Below are 6,656 nucleotides of genomic sequence, written 5' to 3' on the forward strand. Positions count from 1 at the left end.
TATGATTCTTTTCTCCAAGAATGAGTGCACGATGATGTTATGAAATTAAAGTTGTTGTCATATTCTTTGTGTGACTGAAGAAGGGCTTGGTTGAGTTGTGTTCCATCCGGTTCAATGGAATCATGGGTTGATCTTTGCAAGAGTTTCTTATTGCGGTATAACGCACCGAACATAATTACTCAACTAAGGAATAACACAACATCAACTTTTTGGTGACATTGCCAGGGATTATTGGTTTTACTTTAGAGTTTTATTTTATTGTTTACTTATTTGTTTATTCCGAATGTAGAGGCATTACAAAATATTGGACCTGCTGATAGGCCTCGTGTTATTTGTGATCATTTAAATCCGATGCTAGATGACTTTAATCCTGGAATTGTGGCACCCAAAATTCAAACTGCACATTTTGAGCTTAAACTAATTATATTTAATATGTTGAATTCTATAGGGAAGTTTCGAGGCATGACAACTGAAGATGCTAGGCAACATATTCGTATTTTTTTAGAGGTTTGTGATTCTTTTCACCAAGAAGGACTGCACGAGGATGTTCTAAAATTAAAGTTGTTGTCATATTCTTTGTGTGACCGAGCAAGGGCTTGGTTGAGTGGTGTTCCATCTTATTCAATGGAATCATGGGCTGATCTTTGCATGAGTTTCTTATTGCGGTATAACGCACCGAATATAAATACTCAACTAAGGAATAAAACAACATCAAGTTTTTGGCGACATTACCAGGGAGCATTGGTTTTACTTTAGAGTTTTATTTTATTGTTTACTTTTTTGTTTATTTCTTTTTGTAGGTACTTAACTTTTCTAATTTCATTGGTTTATGTTAAGTGGTGACGACGAGTTAAAACCTTAAGATGCAAATATAGAATGAACATTTTGAAGACGCTAAAGAGAAGCTGCTAGATATCAAGAATTTATGGCTAGCAAGAACATAATACTCTACCTCCGCTATAGCAAGGAGATGATGCTGAATTGTTGGCTGGCAATGGAGTTGGGTCACAACAATTCTACAATATGGATGATCACAACTGACTCATTCAAGAACATATAGTAACAACACTTGACGATATACATCTAAGCATTGTGCGACCGAAAATTCATGTTGCTAATTTTGAGCTGAAGCCGATTAAGTTTCAAATGTTGCAATCAATGGGGCAATATGGTGGGTTAATTACCAAAAATCCTCGTGCGCACTTCATAGCGTTTCTGGAAGTTTGTAATTTATTTGTTCAACAAGGTGTTCCTGAAGAAGTGTTAAACCTGAAGTTTTTTTCCTTGCTTATAGCGCGATAAAACTAGAGCTTGGTTGACATCGCTGCCAGTCGGTGCTGTAGCATCCTAGAATGAGCTAGCACAAAAGTTCTTACTACGATTCAACCCTCCAAACATGAATGACAAACTTCGAAATGACCTCACTTCATTCAATTAGTTGGAAGATGAAAGCTTGTACGAGGCATGGGAAAGACTTAAGGACTTATTACGCAAGTGTCCAATGCATGGATTCCCGCATTGGACACAAATGGAGATGTTCTATAATGGGTTAAACATGCACACTCGTATGGTGGTAGGCACTTTAGCAAATGGAGCTTTGTTGAAAAAACATATAATGAAGCCTATGATATTTTAGAGAGGATATCGAACAATGACTACCAATACCCAAATACGAGAAACATGTTTGGAAGATGCAATGCTACAGTAGTGGATTTGGATGCTTTCAATTCTATGGCTTCCCAAATTTTAGCACTAAAGGATATGGTCAAGAAACTACAAAAACTAGGGGGAATCTATGAGGCAAAAGTTACATCAAGTCTTTCTTGTATTTATTGTGGAGATAAACACAATTTTAAAGAATTCCCTCAAAACCACGAGTTCAAATTCTATGTGAGAAATTACAATATGATTGACAATTCTTATGGCAACACTTATAATGTCAACTTTCAAAATCATCCTAATTTGTCTTGAAGAAGCCATAATGTTGCCAATCCTCAACCATAGTATTACAATAAAACGCAGTAGTAGAATCAGTAGCAAGTGATGTCGCAGCCTCAAGTACAGCATCAGGCTACACAACCACAGCAAAGGAAAAACTATCAAGGCCAATATTCAACACAAATTACTAATATATCATCTCTCGAAGCCTTGATAAAAGAGTACATGGAAAGTCAATCAGCTTCACTAAAGGCTTTAGAAAATCAAGTGGGCCAAATGGAGAATACTTTGAGCAATAGATTGCAAGGAACATTGCCCAACGATCCTAAAACCCCAAGCAACAAGGAAAATATTAATGTAATGAGCATTGCGAAGCCATTACTACTCGAAGTGGTATACATATTGAGAAGCCTATTGAGGAGCCCAAGAAAAATGATGAAGAAGATACAAAGCATGACAAGGAAAATAACAAGGAAGTCAACCTTGAGACGCCTATGGCTAATGCCAAAATAAGAGACGCAGTACAGTGTAGTAATCATGAACCATTACTAGTAACAATGCCTACCACATTGTTAGTTGCCTCGTCAGCACCAATGTTGTAGCAACCATAACTAAGGATGCCTCCATCATTTCCTCAACGTTTCAAGAAGAAAAAAGAGGACCAACAATATAGAGCCTTCATTGATGTTCTTAGATAATTGATAATCAACATTCCGTTGAATGAGGCAATTAGAACAAAATCTAAACTACATCAAGTTTATGCAAGAAGTCATTTTCCAAGAAGAGAATGCTGATAATTCGAGATTGTTGCTCTTACCAAGGGATGTAGTCTTATGGCTACAAGTCGATTACCACCCAAACTTAAAGATCCAAGGAGTTTCACTATTCCTTAAATTATTGGTGATCAATTTTTAGGTAAAGCTTTATTTGATTTGGGTCCTAGCATTAATCTAAAGTCACTGTCATTTTTTAGAAAGTTTGGTAGTGGTGAAGAAATATCTACCACAGTCACCTTGCAACTTGATGATAGATCTAATATGCATTCTAGCCGCATCAATGAAAACATGCTTGTGAGAGAGGATAAATTCATTTTTCCCACCGTTTTCATTACTTTGGATTGCTTAGCAGACAAAGAAGTTCCCATTATTCTTGGCCGCCCATTCCTTGCAACCGGTCGGGTATTGGTCTATGTGGAAAAAGGGGAATTTACTACGTGTTTGAATGATGACACATTACTTTTAATGTTTTAAATAATGTCTCATATGTTGATAACAACGCTGAGTGTTTTTTATTGATGTTATTGATGTGTTCACTCATGAGCATTGGAATGAATGCTACAACATCAATAATATTACCACCACTATATCATCTATTAAGGGGATAACAGAGGATGAGGGAGCTGAGGGAAATTATATGCATCATTTTGAATCATTAGAATTCCATGACAGTCCTATTCAAGCTCTAAAAACTTTGAATATAGAGCCATCAACTTTGGAATTAAAGATTTTTCTTGAGCATATGAAGTATGCCTATCTTGGGGGCAATGCTACTTTTCTATTCATTATTGCAGCAAAGCTTATAGTAACACAGTAAGCTAAGTTGATTATTGTTATGAAACAGCATAAGCAGGTAATTGTTTGGAGCATTGTTGATATTAAAGACATCAACAAAACATGTTTCATAGATATGAACCCCACGAAAACATGTTTCATGCATTTAGGTCCTCTACCAATAATATTAGGTCATCTACCAATAATATTAGGTCATCTGCCAATAATATTAGGTCCTCAGAAATAGGTTGTCTGGCATCTTTGCCTAAAAAGACGGTATACAAAAGTAATAAAAGGTAAACTCGAATAACATCGAGGTCATCCATCCGAGTAAAATCATCTTTAACAAGTAATATTTTCAAGTCGTCGACGTGTAAACTCGGCTTCGCCTTTGCCACCTCAGGAAAAACCCGAGATAACCATGATGGGAGGGCGATATGACTAGTGTATCGACCTACTTCATCGTGTCCGAAGCGTAGACCAGTGATTAAGCAAAATTCCTCCCGCCCAAAACAAGTATACTCCGGAGGAAAATGAAACCATATCTCTTCATCACCACATTGTATCCTCTCGGGTAGATCGTTAGTCATGGTCTGAAGAAACAAATGGGTCAACATAGCATCTCCACCTGGATGTTGTACTTTCAGCCATGGCCCGAAGCAAGTATCCTCAAACAATTTTCTTTGTACAAGTGTCAATGCTTAATTCAATCCTTAAGGTCAATGAAGCCGAAAAAAATTTCTACAAAAATAATAAACATACCAAGTTAGATATATCAAAAACTACAAATTATACACTATAAACAGACATGATATTAAACACTAAAAACAAAGTCAAATATGTTTCAAACTTGCACGGTATTCACCCAATTCATTATTCTATCATAGTTCACAAAATGCATTGGATAACATTACAGAAGTAAGCACTTATATAAACATTTAAAAGGACATTATATAGGTTTAGTGCAGGTTCAAGGACAACATAAAGAGTAGTAGTTTATTCTTGAAACTTAAATTCGCAACACTGTGAAGTTAATATTTGTCTTTGTTTTTTGGTTGAAGTAATGCAATTCATTCAAGTTTCAATTTGCAGAGGAAGAATAGTTTCTGAAACTTAAAATCGCAACGCGAAACTAAAATCGCGTTGCGATTTTCATTTTCGTATTGCGAATTTAAGTTTCAAATAGTCTTCTACAAATTGAAACTTGAATGAATTGCATTACTTCAACCAAAAGACAAAACAAATACAAATACTAACTTCACAGGGTTAAAGACTAAACAGTTTAGCAGTATTGGCAGCAACCGAATGAATTTACTAAGCAATCTAAGTGAAATGGTTAATCTATTATTGAAATTACCAGTAAATTTATCATCAATTTAAATATGAAAAATCTAATAATAATACAAAAATTTCAAAATAAAAATAATTAAAAAAAACTAACCCTCGGTGGTTGATTTTCCATTTCTGACCGTGAATGGTTGTGAGTGTGGCTCTGAGAGATGGAGATAGACGGATTTCACCGGAGATGGGGACAGATGTCGTCGTAGAGAGTGAGAGATGGAAATGGGACTGAGTTGTGATTTAGGGTTTTAGGTTATGATTTACGATTATATTGTTTACATTTGTGTTGCGAAATTAATATTGTGTTTCGAATTCGAAAATAAAATTCGCATTGCGAAAATAAACGCACTTTGGGAATTTGACTTATGTGTTGCGAATTTAACTTCTATGTTGCGAATACGCGAATTTGGAAACTAAGTTGCGAAATTGGAGTTCGCATTACGTGTTGGTCATTTTCACAAATCCAAAAAAAGTTGGTTAAAATCGTATATTATAAGGCATTTTCAGTCACTGAAGTTATTTTCTCATTTGGTTTTGAATTAGAAAAAATGTCACTTCATGGTAACTAAATATATAGTGTTGGGCATTGCATCTCCAGTCGTGGCATTGAAGTAGACAAAGCCAAAGTGGAGGTTATTGAGAAGCTGCCACCTTCCACCAATGTCAAATTAGTTAGGAGATTCTTAGGGCATGCTGACTTTTATCGAAGATTCATCAAGGATTTTTCCTAAATTGCTAGATTATTATGCACATTGCAATAGCAAAATAGGAAATTTGTGGATGATAATGAAAGTAATGAAGTCCTTTGAAACAATCAAACTGAAATTAGTCACTGCTCCGATAGTAGTAGCACCAAATTGGAAATGTCCATTTGAGCTTATGCGTGATGCTAATGATCAAGTTGTTGGGGGGAAAAGACGAGAAAAAGTGTTCCATGCTATACATTATGCTTGTCAAACTTTGAATATTGTCGAGATCACTTGCATCAAAATCGGGAAAAAAAGCTTGTTGTGGTTTTTGTTTTTGATAAATTACGATCCTACTTGGTTGAGACAAAAGTGATTATTTACAATGATTATTCAGCATTGAATCATTTGTTTTTCAAGAAAGACACTAAGTCGAGGCTAATGAGATGGGTATTGTTACTTCAAGAGTTTGACATTGAAATAAGAGATAAGAAAGAATTCGAGAATCAAGTGGATGATCATTTATCAAGGTTAAAAGTTGGCAATAAAGATATAAAAATGCTAGCAATTTCAGATACATTTCCCAAGGAGCGACTACTTGCTGTGGAAGTCATGCCTTGGTACGTGGACTTTGTCAATTATTTGGCAAGCGGATTGCTGATAATTGATCTTAATTACCAATGAACAAAATTCATGAGAGATGTTCATGCTTACCATTAGGAGGAGCCATATCTTTTCAAGCAATGCAATGACCAAATTTAAAACCAACCATGATATATATTATCAAGAAGATATAGCCACAAGTCGTCCGCGAGACGCGGTAGCAGTACCTATGCATAGGAGGTGAATGACGGCCTCTCGATGTGGGACTCTCGTTCATACGAGTGGAGAAACGGAGATGTGACAGTTGAACATGGAGTTTTTCCTTCCAATCACTGCATGAGTGACATTTAATAATCTCTTCTACATGGAAGCTTTAATCTCTACTAGGACTACTAGGACTATTTTTCAAAATGATCCTTTGAAGTATGGAGAACCATTTAATAATTTCCAAACCAGCAGCTAAGACTAAGGTTCAAATGAGCCAGAAAATGAAAAAACAGTAAACTCAATGAACCGCAATCCGACAGCCGCTACTTAT

The 6,656-nt window shown here is 35.7% G+C and overlaps 1 non-coding gene across 1 annotated transcript; it reads right to left on the reverse strand.

The window, feature by feature from the left end:
• Positions 1-1,405: 1,405 nt before the first annotated feature.
• LOC120156269 lies at positions 1,406-1,512 on the reverse strand. Its single transcript, XR_005519052.1, has one exon. It is a non-coding gene; the product is annotated as a small nucleolar RNA R71 (small nucleolar RNA).
• Positions 1,513-6,656: the final 5,144 nt, after the last annotated feature.

The sequence above is a fragment of the Hibiscus syriacus genome, unplaced genomic scaffold (genome assembly GCF_006381635.1).
Source record: "Hibiscus syriacus cultivar Baekdansim isolate YM2019G1 unplaced genomic scaffold, ASM638163v2 tig00111213_pilon, whole genome shotgun sequence".
Taxonomy (NCBI): domain Eukaryota; kingdom Viridiplantae; phylum Streptophyta; class Magnoliopsida; order Malvales; family Malvaceae; genus Hibiscus; species Hibiscus syriacus.